Source organism: Phoca vitulina, unplaced genomic scaffold, assembly GCF_004348235.1.
Source record: "Phoca vitulina isolate PV1807 unplaced genomic scaffold, GSC_HSeal_1.0 scaffold41, whole genome shotgun sequence".
NCBI lineage: Eukaryota > Metazoa > Chordata > Mammalia > Carnivora > Phocidae > Phoca > Phoca vitulina.
Genome location: NW_022589744.1, coordinates 6,947,305 through 6,962,293, shown reverse-complemented (window position 1 = coordinate 6,962,293; position 14,989 = coordinate 6,947,305). Strand labels below are relative to the sequence as shown.

Here is a 14,989-nt window from a genome sequence, read left to right as displayed (position 1 = left end):
AAGGAGCAAAATGGCTGGGTCATACAGTAAGTGTGTGTTTAACTTCCTAAGAAACTGCCAAACTATTTCCCAAAGTGGCTGTATCATTTTGCATTCCCACTGGCAATACAGTATATCGCTACCATCCCACAGCCTCACCATGCCTAGATATTATCAGTTTTTGTTTGTGTGCTTCTTTGTTTGTTTGAGCCATTCTAATAAGCAGAGTCATGAGGGTATTTCTTTACATAATTCCAAATAAAGATAAGTTAGCTGATTCTCAGATACCTTGCAAGATCATCCAGGCTTGGATTCTGAGATAAGCAATATCTCAAAGACTTGTCTCAAATGACTAGATATAACTCCCTAATTATGGTTGCAGTTTTACCTTGAACTATACTCCAGTCAGGACACAGGCCTTTAGAAATACTCCCTCCTTTTAGTGACAAGTCCAAATTGCACTTGACTGATGACCAAAATCAAGGATTTGGTTCTTGAATGGTCAAGTACCATCTCTGCCTTTTGGCATAGCCCAGAACCTAGTCTCCTATTTGCAAATACATCCTTTTGTTATCAGGGACATTAGGAAGGTCCGTCGATTGCTCTTGGGAAAACTAGTCCACCGATTGTCCTTGGGAAAACTAGTCCATTATTTGAAAAAAATAAAGTTACCTTCCTATTCATTGTGGTATTCTCTTAATATATGAAGAACAACAACATTGAAAATGAGAATGGTTGAAGGCTTTGAGAAAATGGAACATTTTTAAGTGCCAAGCATGATCACAAGGCATTTAGGGCATTTAAATTTCCATCCAACACAATTCACTTAATACTACATAGTCAATGCCACATGAATTACCCTTCAGTTCTTTCTCTTGTAAGGCCTATCTCAATTAGGTCATTTTCCCCCAGCTTTGAACTTTTAAGGCAAAAGAGAAAGATAAAATCTGTGGGTTACTTTTGTAACAAGTTATGTTCTTTCTCAATGAATTTTCCATGACATCTGTTTAGGAAAATCTCAGAATATACCAAAATGAGATAATGATGGGGTTTTATATTATCAAAGGCTGCCTTACCCCCACGCACAAATAAGCTAACTCCCCATTGCACGGAAGGACACTTTTGCATGCCCAGAGGCACAGTCAGTGAAAGGGGGAAACTAAGAAAGGGAAGCTGGTTCTGGTGAAAAAGACCTCCCTGCATCCTCCCCAAAAGCTGCATCCATCTGAACTTGGCATTTCTGACATTGCCATTGATGTTGATAGCCATTGCTCTTCTGTGGATAGACAAGCCCCCTTTTGCTCTTGACACTTACTTGTCTTTCTTGTTCTGCTTCCAGCCTGGGCTCGAAAATAAATTTTAGATTGTTCTTGATGAGGAGGTATTTTCTGAGGAGGTCTCGTGATTCAGAACGATGAGACCTTTCTTTTGACTCTTTCGTGGTTGGTCCCAAGTAGGAGCTGATTCAGGCGGAGCTCATCTCCATCAGGCAGAATGTGCTGAGAACCTTTTAAGTCAAGAGTGCATCCTGGGGAAAAAAATAGTCATGATCAGATGTGTGCTTTGCTCCCTAGATGTTTTGAAATGCTACTTGATTTATTATTGTGATAATTAAGAGGGAGAAAATCCATTTCCACCTTCATGGTCAGCATAGCAGGAAATTATTTGATCTTAAATTTAACTATAAGTGCTCTGGAAATGCAGGTTTATAGTCATGGTCACTGGTCATATTTTGAGATATATATGTGTGTCTTTCTCTCACCTCTGCTTAAGAAGAGATTATATCTAGGATGAACTTGAGGCTATCCAATGCCTCTTGAGAATAGAGTGCATTTTTTTCCCCTCAACCTCTTCTCCACAGTATTAGTGATGGTATTCCTCAGTGCTGTCCTGTGTTTATTTCTGTAATCCTCTAAATGTTCTCATTTACTCCCTCACTGTTAATGTTCTCCTTCTAGTAATGCCCAACACTTATCTAAAACTATGCCCCAAACTCTTGACATTTTACTCTTAATTCCATCTTGAATTTCTATTTGCCTTGAATTTCTATTGGACCTAAAGATGTGTGTCTTGCTGGCACCACAAACATGTGTAAACCCAGACTCTCCATCATCTGCCATTAAACCACTGCTTCCTTCTGATTCACTTCTTCCTATGTGGGATGCTCCATCATCCCAGACACTCAGAGAGCCAACCTCCTGTCTTTTGAGCCTCTCTCAACATCTAGCCCAGGAAATGTCTTCATGCTACGTGGCTTTGCTCCCCCCGCCCCACACACACACACAATGTATTTTACTTTACTCCTTTCCTTTCTGAGCACTCAGTATCATTGAGTGATATTTCACATGGTTGGGCATCAAGAGCCTCCCTTAAGTAAGCTCTTCTCAATCTATCCACATCCCAGCCATCCAAATGGCTACCAGACTAACTTGTCTAAAATTCTACTTTAACAGGCTATCTTCCTATCCAAAAAACCAAATTGGTCCATATGAATGTCCAGTAAATTCTAGTGTCCTAGACCTTTTCTCAAGGCTCAATGCAGATGGGCCTGTACTTTTTTTAAATTGAAGTATAGTTGAAACACAATATTACATTTGTTTCAGGTGTACAACATAGTTATTCAACAACTCTCTACCTTATGCATTCACCACAAGCATGGCTACCATCCGCCACTGTACAACGCTATTAAGAGTACCATAGAGTACATTCCCTAAGCTGTACTGTTTATCCCCAACCTGTATTTTATCAAGACCTGTATTTGTATCTTGCCATTTCCTCATATACACCCTACACGCCTACTAAATGTTTGCTTTCAAACCCCCAGAATAGGTTATGTTTGGATACCACGTCTTTGTCTATATTCTCTCCATCTTGAATTGTTCTTCAACGTATTCACCTATTGAAATTTAACCTTTCTTTTTTGAATCCATTCTCAACTTCAGTAAACATCAGGATAAACTAAAATGATGAATTTAAAAAATTGTACTTCCTTGTCCAATCTCAGAATTTTGATTGAAGAGATCCATGACAGAACCCAGGAATCTATATTTTTATTTTATTTTTTTAATTTAATTTAATTTTATTATATTATGTTAGTCACCATACAATATATTTTTAACAAGTTCACCCAACTTATTCTCATACAGATGACCCTTGGCATCAAAAAAACTCTGAGAAAATTATAAAGCTCTGAAAAAAAAAAAAAAAAACAGAATACATAAAGACTTCTGTGATGGCACTTGTTGAAAATATTTTACTTTCATTGGAATCCATTAAGCATCTTCATTCTATCTGTAGAGGAGTGGGTCTTCCATCACACAGCAGCCTGAATTAGCATCCTGATTCCATCACCATCTAGTTATATGGCCTGGGGCAAATCACTGAATGTCGCAGACCCCCCTTTCTAATATGCAGAATGAATCAAATAATAGCATCCACCTAATAACATTACTTTGACTTATGAGAAGTAGTGGGCCCAGACGCTGGCACAGAGTAAATAATTACATATTAGCTAGTATTGTATTTCTTACATGGTTCCTAGATCACAATGACTTTATACGGCTTTAGATTCATGTCCCCGCCTCCTTTTTCACCCACTGCTAAACATCAGGTGTTTTGTGAATGTGGTCTGTCTCTTTAATAGATCATAAGCCCCTTAAAAAAAGAGCTCAATGACTATGTTACTTTATTCTGCTTATATTACACACTTAACTCTCTGAATAGAGCAAATGTTCAACAAATACTCTGAATGGAATGGGTTAATTCAGAAGTTTTGTGAAAATGAGCTATTAAATCTAAGTGTATTTTGAGCAAGTTAAAATACAAGTACACATTAGAGAACTTGAGAACTGCATGGGTCACAGTTACTATAATGGTGACACAGTTTTCCAGTGTCGGTCGGTGGCAGAGCTGGGACGGAAAGACAAGTCTCTAGACCTGGGTCCCAATACCTCTGCTACAAATGTCAGCAGCACTTTCCACCAAGAGTTCAAAAATCAGATTGAAACATTTGTAAAAGTCCTCTGAGGATGTTCATACATTTACTCTTCTGGGTGACTAATTGAGTTCCGGTAGAAGTAAGTAGACACATAGATTCCCTATAAAATTAATGGGAAATTATATAAAGCCAAGTATATAGAGTACAGCTTAAAATAAAGGATGTCTATGAAGAGCACCCAAGCCAGGTTCCCTACTCCTTTAAAACTCAGACTTGCTTTGTCAATAGAGTAGCAGACTTTTAGTCTTGACATGCTGTGCCCTACTTTCCTCGTAGTACAGGACGTAGACTAAGAAAAAGAAACTCTAAGAGGCCTATGAGCTGGCAAACAAACAAACAACATGACTCTATGTCTAGAAATGGGTTTCCAACTCTAAAGTCCTTGGTCTATCCAGGATATCTTGTGTCTGTAATGTCAAAACTAATATGAGAAAAGAATGTAGACAAAGCCCAGAAGTCTGGCAACTGCTCATTTCCTATTTGAAGCTATGATAATTCCTATCTGCATGATTAAAACAAATGTTTGAGAACTCTCAGTGATATCTCATTGATCAGACACCACTAAGCAAATATTGACACCAGAAATGATGAAATAGTCCCATGATCTAGCCATAACAAGCCTTCAGAATTATTGATTCAATCCCACAACATTTTCATCCACAATGCAGTATTGGATATCCAGCCAAAGTTCCTTTTAATTATCTTTAAAAATCAAACACTTCATACTTTCTTGAGTGCTTATCCCACAGTCTCATATACTTGTACTTAGATTTTCCTCGTAGAGGGCCTGCTTTTTAAAAATGTTAGCTTTATCCGATATTCATACTTATTTTACTTTCTTCTACCATGTTATAATATTCTCATTTAATATCGCAACCTTTGTTGCTGCACTGTTGCTTTTTCCACCAAAGACAGATGTGGATTGTGACACCATGAAACAGCAATCAGCACTGGGATTCTGTTACAAAGATACATGGCTTGCATTTTCCCAACTCTATACACCTGTCTTCTCAAAAAGGGTAAGAGAGAAAGCAGGGTGTCAACACCCTGTCTCTTCTGGAACAGCCAATATTTATCATGTCAGGCCTCTGGGAAGATTTTTCAGCAGATATGGATCATCGTCTTGACTCTCCTTACTGAGGGAACTCTAGAAGGCGGAAGAAGCCCCTCAAGAAACACTGAATTATCAAATGGGAGAATGGCTGCATTCACTGGCAAAGAGTTCTTTTTTTCTCATTCTTTCCACAATAATTTTTTGATTACCCCTTATGCACAAACCCCTGTGTTCATAAAACTTAAATTCTTTGGGTGATATATCTGCCAGAGTCCCAGCAAGAAAAAATGTCACACTCAATTTATGGTAATTTGAGAAGGACTTATTAGCAAAGTTGTAGGGAAGGTTCAGAGAAAACACACACACACACACACACACACACACACACACAAGCAGGATAGTGCCCCAGGGCTAGTAACATCCAAATTGTTATTATCTATGCCTAAATGGTTGAGGGATGAGAAAAGTTACTGAATACTGGTAGGAGCGCCACATAGAGGGACTGCCAGAAGAAGAGGATGATGTTGAGGGGTGGAGGGAGGAAAGGACACAGCCAGCCTAGACAGACCCTATAGAGAGGGCACTCAGGGATAGATACAGTGAGCACACTCTTCTCTCTTCACTCTTGCTGTGGCTTCCCATTGGCTGAAAACAACTGGAGTTCAGAAGACTAGATAGAATATATATAGGCCAGCCTCCCAGGGCACAGAGCAATGTGGAGAAGGATGGATCATGATTGCAGAAGAGGGCCACAAGATAACTGGGCCGAGTGGCAACACTCACAGTGCCTACTGACTCTCGTACATTCTTGCTGAAATGAAAACTTCATCATGTTGTAAGGAGAATAGTAAGGTCAGACACCCAGTTTGGGCTTATGAATAGAACATTCTACGTATTTGGCACTTTGCTGGGATGTGGCATATTCTATTTTTGTATTATGTGCTAGTTTCTATGGTAGGATCTGCTAGAAAAAGGGGAGGGGGAGAAAAATGCCTTAAATCCATATCCTGTGAACCGAAGAAAGGCTCAGATGTGTATATTTAACCTTTAGAGACATAAAAATGAAGGCAACACCATGACCCCTGCTTTTAGGTGTAAAATCGGCTTCCCTTGAGTACGGGCAGGAACTGTGACTTGCTTCTAACCAAAGAAAAGGCAGAAGATGGCTGTCGTTCTTATGTCATTTATGACCAAGGTCATGAGGTCACTGCCATGATTACATTATATAAAATTGCCCTGCTGGCAGACTCTTGCTAAAGACCTTCTCACTCGCTGGTCTGGGAGGAGTAGTTCTGTGAAAGAGCCACATGGCAAGAACTTGGAGCTAAGAGCAGCTTCTGGCAAATGGCCAGCGAGCTGCAAAGGACCTTGGTCCTCCAAGCGCGAGGAGATGAATTCTGCCAACAACCCAAGTGGCTTTGAGAGCGAACCCATCCCTAGCCAAGCCTCCAGATGAGAACTCAGCTCTGGCTGACACCTTGATTACTGTAGCTTTCCAGAGACCCCAGCTGAGTAAGCCATGCCCAGACTCCTGAAACACAGAACCTGTGAGATAATAAATGTGTAAGACTTGTGGCCATTTGCTATGCAGTGACAGAAAACTAATATAAATAGGTATTTCATTTTCCCATATTGTAGTATTTATTAACTCCTTATAATACTCTCCCAAATTCCCTACAACTTGGGTCTTGTGGCTCAGTCATTATTTTAATCAACATCCATGTAGGCTTTACCATTTATAAGCTATTCTTGTAAGTATCAGATTAACTTGTTCATTGAGATAAGCCAATGTTATTAGTCTCAGATAAGTGACAAGGAAACGGAGTCTGCGAGGTATGAATTGGCTTACCCAAGGTTAACCAACTACTAAACGGCAAATTGTGGTTTTGGTCCCAGGACCTTGCCTATAAATCCCAGATTAACCAACTCTACCACTTCCCCTTCCTTACTTCAGTCTTAGGTAATTAAAGCATGGTGCAAATAAGCCATCCTTGTTATCTTTACAAGGGCCAGTTCTATTAATTCCATTCCCCAGGATGGCAAAATGCCTTCCCTTTACCTCAAAAATGCATGTGTTACTGGCCCAAGAGTAAAAATGTATGCCAGCAGGAATAAGCCCATGGAAAATTCAAAGGCCTCCTTCTGCTAATCATGGCTCAGTAGCGGCATCCTTATCTAACATCAGGTTTTAAATTGCAGATAGGAGTGTTATAATCATCAGCAGCAAAGGCATAAGGCCAACATTTTAAAACACATTTTACAATGTCTACCCAGGCTTAACTTTTTTTTAAATAGCTAAAAATAAAAGGGTTTTGGCAAAACACTTTATGATAAGGCTCAAACTCTAAACCTTAGTAGTAACCAAAGCAGATGGCAATATTAACAAATAGATTTAAAAAAAACTGTTTTCTGTTGAGAGAAATATTTAGAAGTGAGGCAAAGGACTTACAATTTACCTCTTTGTGAATGGCCAATGGTGGAATTCTATCTGTGAGGTCTGTTGCTGGTTTAATCCAAAGGCCAACAAATGGGGCACAAGGCAATCTCTTTTGAAATGGAGCAGAGCATTTTCTACAGTGGAGATCAAAGGCACTAGTACAACAAGTCATCGAATTGGGCACCTGTAATAATATAAATGAGTGATTAAAGTGGTCCCACCCTTGTGTTTCACATCAGTCCGTTTGAATAGTGGTCATTAACATTTTCCCCAAATTTGTCTCTTTACTTAAACCTATTAGTATCACTGAAGCTGTGGGAGCTTAAGAATAATTTTATAACAAATAAAGGATTGTTTAATGTTTGCCAAACATTTAATAAGCTTCTAAAAAATATCCTGTGTTAGTTCAGCTCAGAATTTGGCCCAAGATGAGAGGGGTTTGTATGATTGTTGGTTGCTTATTTTTCTGAACCTACATTTTAAATGACAGCAGGTTTGGAAATAAATGTGATTCAACCTTGGAATGCTCTTGCTATGTGTCTGTGTGTCTTTTATCAGGGCCCTTGATTAGAAGGAGAAGAGAAAGGAGTCTTTTTTGTTCCATTTCTCCCTGTTATTATATTCATTATGAATCTTTCCCTTTCTTTCCGCCAATTAGGACCTGTCCCAATATGGCGGGACCTCCAGAGTATTAGTGCTGCCTCACATGCGTGACTCTTTCCAGAAATCACTTGGCTTGAAATTCAATCCCCCCCACTTTTTTTTTTTTAATAAGGAAATACAGTTCCACTGAATTCCAAAGCATTTATATTTAGAGTTTGTATGACTTAAGGATTTAGTACCAAGAGAAAATGAGAAAGTTCCCATTTTCACCCTTCCTTAAACAAACAGCCTCACTGGGTGCCAAAATATTTGAAATAATTAGCCCTTGCTTGTTGTCCAACAGGGAAGCTTCTTACAACAGGGTCAGTTCAGGAGGATAAAGCAGACGGGATGGACTTGGATTCTAATCTTGACTCCACCAGTTACTAGCTCTATGGGTTTCAATATATCAAATAACCTCTTCAAGTCTACTTCCTAATCTGTAATAGAGGCATACTAATCATGGCTTCTTGAGGCCAATGAAAAGGTTGGAAGAATAGTATCCAAGGCTTTACCCACACCCCCAATCTGGAACATGGGGAGTTATTTAAAAGTGCTATTATTTCAGGACTGAAAACTGCATGCTTTCCCCTGATTGCCTTTTTCAATTGCTCCATCAACTAACTCTCTTTGGTTTGCTCTCATTATTATTTGATTGGCTCCATGATAAACATGTGGTGGGGTTCTGTCTACATAGTATCAAAAGCGATGTAAAGAGCTGAAGAAGGACCTGCTTATTCTGGTCATCTATTTGCTTTGAAACGTAGGTGTATCTTTATTGGTTTCCCCACATTTACCTTCAAAATAATACTGAGGGTTGCTATCGGAGTAGAGGGTCAAGTTGATATACAACTTTGTGCTTTCTTTTTTTTAAATATTTCTTTTTATTTTTAAGTAATCTCTATACCCAACTTGGGGCTCATACTCATGACCCCAAGATCAACAGTCACACACTCTTCTGAATGAGCCAGCCAAACGCCCCTAACTTTGTTGATTCTTGAAGAGTGTTTCTACAAAGCATTTGGTACATAAAGCATTTGGTGCATTTTTGTTCATGAAATGAACAAATAACTGAAATGGTCACATTTAATTAATAATTTTGGTGAGTGGTACATTAAATCATTACATCTTTTGTTAAAAGTATTTTACAATTAATCATATACATTTAAATGAAATGCCCTAGCTTTCTTTTTTTATTATTCAAAGGTCAACAAGTTGGCAATCTGAGGACATTTTTGTTGTCCCCATTGCAATTTAGGAAGAAGTGACATCTCTATAATATTGTTTCTTCTAATGAATGCACCTATTATACTTTTCCATCCATTTAGATCTTCTTTATTATCTTTCTTTTTTTTATTTTTAAAAATTTTTTATTGTTATGTTAATCACCATACATTACATCATTAGTTTTTGATGTAGTGTTCCATGATTCATTGTTTGTGCATAACACCCAGTGCTCCATGCAGAACGTGCCCTCTTTAATACCCATCACCAGGCTAACCCATCCTCCCATCCCCTCCCCTCTAGAACCCTCAGTTAGTTCTTCAGAGTCCATCGTCTCTCATGGTTCGTCTCCCCCTCCGATTTCCCCCCCTTCATTCTTCCCCTCCTGCTATCTTCTTTTTTTTTTTTTCTTAACATATATTGCATTTGTTTCAGAGGTACAGATCTGTGATTCAACAGTCTTGCACAATTCACAGCACTCTTTATTATCTTTCAATAAAATTTAAAATTTTGCTCTTAGATATTATTTTGTTTATTCTTGGGAACTTTATACTTTTTTTTTAAGTCATAAGATAATCTTTGTTAAATAGACTTTTTATTTTGGAATACTTTTAGATTTACAGAAAAGTTGCAAAGATAGTACAGAGAGTTCTCATAAACCTCACAGTTTCAGTGCCCATGAATTTATCATCTTACATTAGTCTGGTATATTTGTCAAAACGAAGAAATCAACATTGGAACATTATTATTAACCAAACTCCAGATTGTATTCAGGTTTCAGCAGTTGTTTGTTTTTTCTATTAATGTCCTTCTTCTGTTCTAGGATCTCATCCAGGATAGCACATTGCATTTAGTTGTCATATGCCCTTACTCTCCTCTGGTCTATGACAGTTTCTCAGCTTTTCTTTGTTTTTTATGACCTTGACAGGTTTGACGGGTTTTGGTCAAGTAATTTGTAGAATGCTCTAGAGTTTAGCTATACCTGATGTTTCTTATCATAACTGGACCTGGGCTATGAGGTTTAGAAAGAATCCCACAGAGATCAAAAAAGTACCCTTATCATCAAGTAATATCATTGGGTCCATGAATTCCACATGACATCACCGTAATGTTAACCTTGATCATCTGGCCAAGGAAGTGTAAAGTTAATATTTTTCCTTCTCATACTCTATTCTTTAGAAATTAGTCTGTAAGATTCACCTCCTGGAGGAAAGAGTATCTACGTGAGATATTTGGAATTATTTTATAAGGAAAACTTTGTCTTTTCTCTGTTTGTTTATTTTTTTCCATCATTGATTTATATCAGTATGGATTCATGTACATTTATTTTATACTCTGGGCTATAATTCAACACTATGTTACATATTTTGTGGCTCAACTGATTTCAACTTTGGCCAGTAACTATATATTCATTAGCTTTTTTAAAAGTTGTTTTAATAGGTGTGTAGTCATAGCTCATTGAGATATAATTTGCACTTTGCTAATAGCAATGATGACAAACATTCCTTCATGTGTTTATTTGCTAGCTATATTTCCTTTTTGATAAAATTTCTCTTCATTTCATTTGCACATTTTCTAACTGAATTTTTTTTTTTTTTAATGTTGGGGTTTGAGAGTTTTTTTATATATTCTAAATACAAGTCCTATGTTGGATATTGGTTTTTTTCTTAATTTTTTTTTTTTAAGAGACAGAGACAGAGAGGCCGGGGTGGAGGGGGGGGCAGGGGTTGGTTAGAGCACAGGGAAGGGGCAGAGGGAGAGGGAGAGAGAGAATCCCAAGCAGGCTCCACACTCAGCATCATGGAGCCAGACGCTGGGCTCGATCTCACCACCCTGAGATCATGACCTGAGCCAAAACCAAGAGTCAGATGCTTAACTGACTAAGCCACCCAGGCACCCCCCTATGTTGGATATTGTTACTTGAAAATATTTTCTCCTAGTCTTTAGATTAAATGTTCATCCTCTTAACATGGTCTTTCACAGAGCAAAAAATTTTAATTTTGATGAAATCCAATATAATTATTTTCTGTTATGGATCATGCTTTTGGTGTCATGTCTCAGAATTCTTCATTTAGCCCTAGGTTCTAAAATTTTTCTATGTTTTATTCTCAAAGTTTTATAGTTTTACATTAGAATCCATGAACTTTGAATTAATTTTTCTATAAAGCATTAGATTTAGATTAACATTCATTTATTTGCCTTTCGATGTTTGTTTTAGCACCATCTGTTGAAAAGACTGGCTTTGATTGAACTGCTTTTGCAACTTTTTAAATAATCAGTTGACTTATTGTCTAGTTCTGGGTTCTCTCTTCTGTTCACTGATCTATATGTCTAGGCCTCCCTCAATACCACATTCTCTTATTGTTGTAAACATACAGTAAGTCTTAACTTTGGGCAGAATGATCCCTCCCAGTTTATTCTTTTTCAAAATTATTTTTAGCTATTCTTGGGCCTGTGCTTTGCCATATAAATTTTAGAATGAGCTTCTCCATATCTGCAGACAATATTGCTGGAGTTTTGATATGAATTGCATTAACCCTATAGATCAGGTTTGGGAGAAGTGGTATTTTTACTGTGTTGAGTCCTTCTTTCCTTGACATGGTTGTCTCACCATATATTTAGATGTTCTTTGATTTTTATCAGTGTTTTATAATTTTTAGCATGCATTTAACATTTTCAGTGATTCACAGTTTTCAGGTCTTTTACATATATTGCTAGATTTTTCAAAATTCTTTTTTTTTTTTTGAGTGACTGTAAATAGCCTTGTATTTTAATTTTGGTTTTCACATATTCATTGCAAATATATAGAAATACAGTTGCTTTTTGTATGATTTTGTATCCTGTGATCTTGCTAAACTCATTATTAGTTTGGGGTTTGTTTTTGTTTGTTTGTTTTGCAGGTCCTTTGGCATTTTATACATATACAATCTCAAAATTTGGAAATAGGAACAGTTGTAATTTTTCCTCTCTAGTCTATAATGTCTCTCTCTCTCTTTTTTTTTCCTTGACTTAATTGCACTGGATAGAACTTTCAGCATTCTGCTGAATAAGAATGGTTGGAGCAAACATTCTTGCCTTGTTCCTGATCTTAGGAAAACTCATTCAGCTTTTCATCATTAAGTATGATGCTAGCTCTTTGGTTTTTATACATGCTCTATAGGACAGTGAGGTTATTCCCCCTCTATTTCTTGTTTTTGGAGAATATATGTATATTCTCTTATAATCTACCAATTGATATAATCATGTAATTTTTCTTCTTTAGCTTATTGATAGAGATCAAATATATGACAAATTTTAACACTAATTTATTATATATATATGTATATTATATGTAAAAAGCGAATATATATACTCTCCCAAAACAAGAAATATAGGGGAACATCCTCATAAAAGGAAGTAATTATGTGTAAATCTAATTATATATATATATGTATGTGTGTATATATATATATATACATATATATGTGTGTATACATATATACACACATATATATATAGGACCTATGATTTATAAACTACTGAAAATGTTAAATGTATGCTAAAAATTATAAAATACTGGTAAAAGAAAAGAACATCTAAACAAATGGAGAGACAACTATGTCAACAGGAAGACTCAACATAGTAAAAATCCAGTTCTCTCCAATTTGATCTATAGGGTTAATGCACTGATCTTAAAATATTTAACTAGCATAATATAACTGGAATAAGCCCCACTTGGCTATGGTGCATAATTCTTTTTATATATTGCTGGATTCAAGTTGTGAAACTTTTTTTTAAAGGAATTTTAGGTCTAAGTTCACATGAGATACTGTCTATAGTTTTTGTTTTGTTTTTTTGCTTATACTCTCTGTCTAGCTGTGATATCAAGGTAATTTTGGCCTCATTAAATGAGTTAGAAAGTGCTTCTTCATCGTTTGTTTTCTGGAAGACGTTTTGAAGAATCGCACTAACTCTTCTTTAATCGTTTGAGAGAACCCTAAATATTGGAGTGACCTACATCTCAGTCATAAAACTTTGATTCATAAAAGCATGGGATCTGGAACATTGAGGAAAAGTACAGTGACTTTATTCGATGCTTATTTTCAGGTTATCAAACTCTTCAATCATGCAGTCTAAAGGGAATTTCAATATGTGGAGAAGATTTCACTAAAAAGATAAAATTCAGGGACAACTGCTTCAGCAAGTAAATTCTCCTGAATTCAGAAAACCCAAATAATTAATCTGTGGGCCAAATTCCATGTTCACATATTTTCTCTTTCAAATGTAGGTTAAATATAACACTTGGGAGATTACGAAGAAGGGAACTTGGCCCAGAGAAAGCCGCTGCATTAAGTCAACATTCCTTCTTCGATTGAAACTTGGTTTACATTCTGAGTAATGCACCCAGGACAACACAGGTCATTGGGAAATTTCCTAAAATCAGATCTTTCACATGACATATTCCCCCAAAGTGAATAATGGTTGGCCTCCAGAGCCAGATTTTTCAAGGATGACTTTTTCTAACACATCATAAAAATGCAACCCCATCTTCTTACTTACCTTGAATACCTTCCTTGCCACATACATGGCTTTGTTTTCAATATATTGCTTTCTTCACTACTTCTCCGAGTGAGCTTCCTCATCAAGATCAATATGCCTGTAGCATGAGAGGGAGAAAAAAAGGTGCTGGAATAAGAGGACGGGAAACCTGTCCCAGGGAGGTACTCGTTGGCTAGCTCTTGGAGACAGCTGCGCCTAGGTTTGGACTACCAGCAACTATATTGAAAAGTGATGACAGGAGCATACACGAAGCTAGCCCAGCAACACACTGTTCCCCAACTAAGACCTGAGATCCCCTGGGTGATATGGAGAAGGCAAAAATCATTTCTATCAATAAGGAACAGGCAGCCCACACATTAAAATCAGTTTTCAAAATAGACACATGTCTTGCATATTGCGAGAATTATAAGACAGGGAAGAAAACTATTTTTAAGCTAATCCTCAGTTTCTGTTAGGAGACCAAAGAGCTTAGAGAATTGTATATGAAAGACATGGTATATATTCATCTACACTGAATATATAGATAGAAGACTGAAATAAGACAGTATATATTATAGTATATAAAAAGTCTATATCTAGATAGATAGATAGATAGATAGATAGATAGATAGATAGATAGATAGATGTCATATTCTAGATAATATCTTAAGCCTTGGAAGTATTAATGTCTTTCTGTTTGGTTTGGTTTCAGTTTTGTTTTTGTTTTCGTTTTCCAAGACTTCCAAGACTTACAACCAAGGGCAATTTGTGCCCAGGGGCCACTTGGCAATGTCTAGAGACATTTGCTGTTATATTGGTGGGGGCGGGGGCTCCTGGCATCTAGTGGGTAAAGGCCAAGGATGCTATTAAACATCCCACCATACACAGGACATCTTCCCCTTCAGTAAAGAATTATCTGACCCCAAATGTCAACAGAGCCAAGGTTGAAAAAACTTGATTAAGAATAATAAATCGCTCAGGCATACCAATGAACTTTTAACAAGTCTTAGGTCTATAATTGACTTTATCTGCAAACACGTATCAGACACTGGCAGCTGGAAAAAAGGACATTCTTGCCACCTCACTTCTTTAACACATCGATCAGTACATGGCAGTGTGCCCATTGCTACCTCATAAT

General features: G+C 37.1%; 1 long non-coding RNA gene across 1 annotated transcript in view; it reads right to left on the bottom strand.

Annotated features, from left to right (window-relative positions):
- The window catches only part of LOC116648105, a 43,508-nt gene that overhangs the window by 10,115 nt on the left and 18,404 nt on the right, over window positions 1-14,989 (bottom strand). The window contains exons 2-4 of the long non-coding RNA XR_004302444.1: window positions 13,873-13,969; window positions 7,480-7,651; window positions 1,295-1,507 (exon numbers count right to left, since the gene is read on the bottom strand). This is a non-coding gene — a long non-coding RNA (uncharacterized LOC116648105). The remainder of the gene's footprint in view (window positions 1-1,294; window positions 1,508-7,479; window positions 7,652-13,872; window positions 13,970-14,989) is intronic.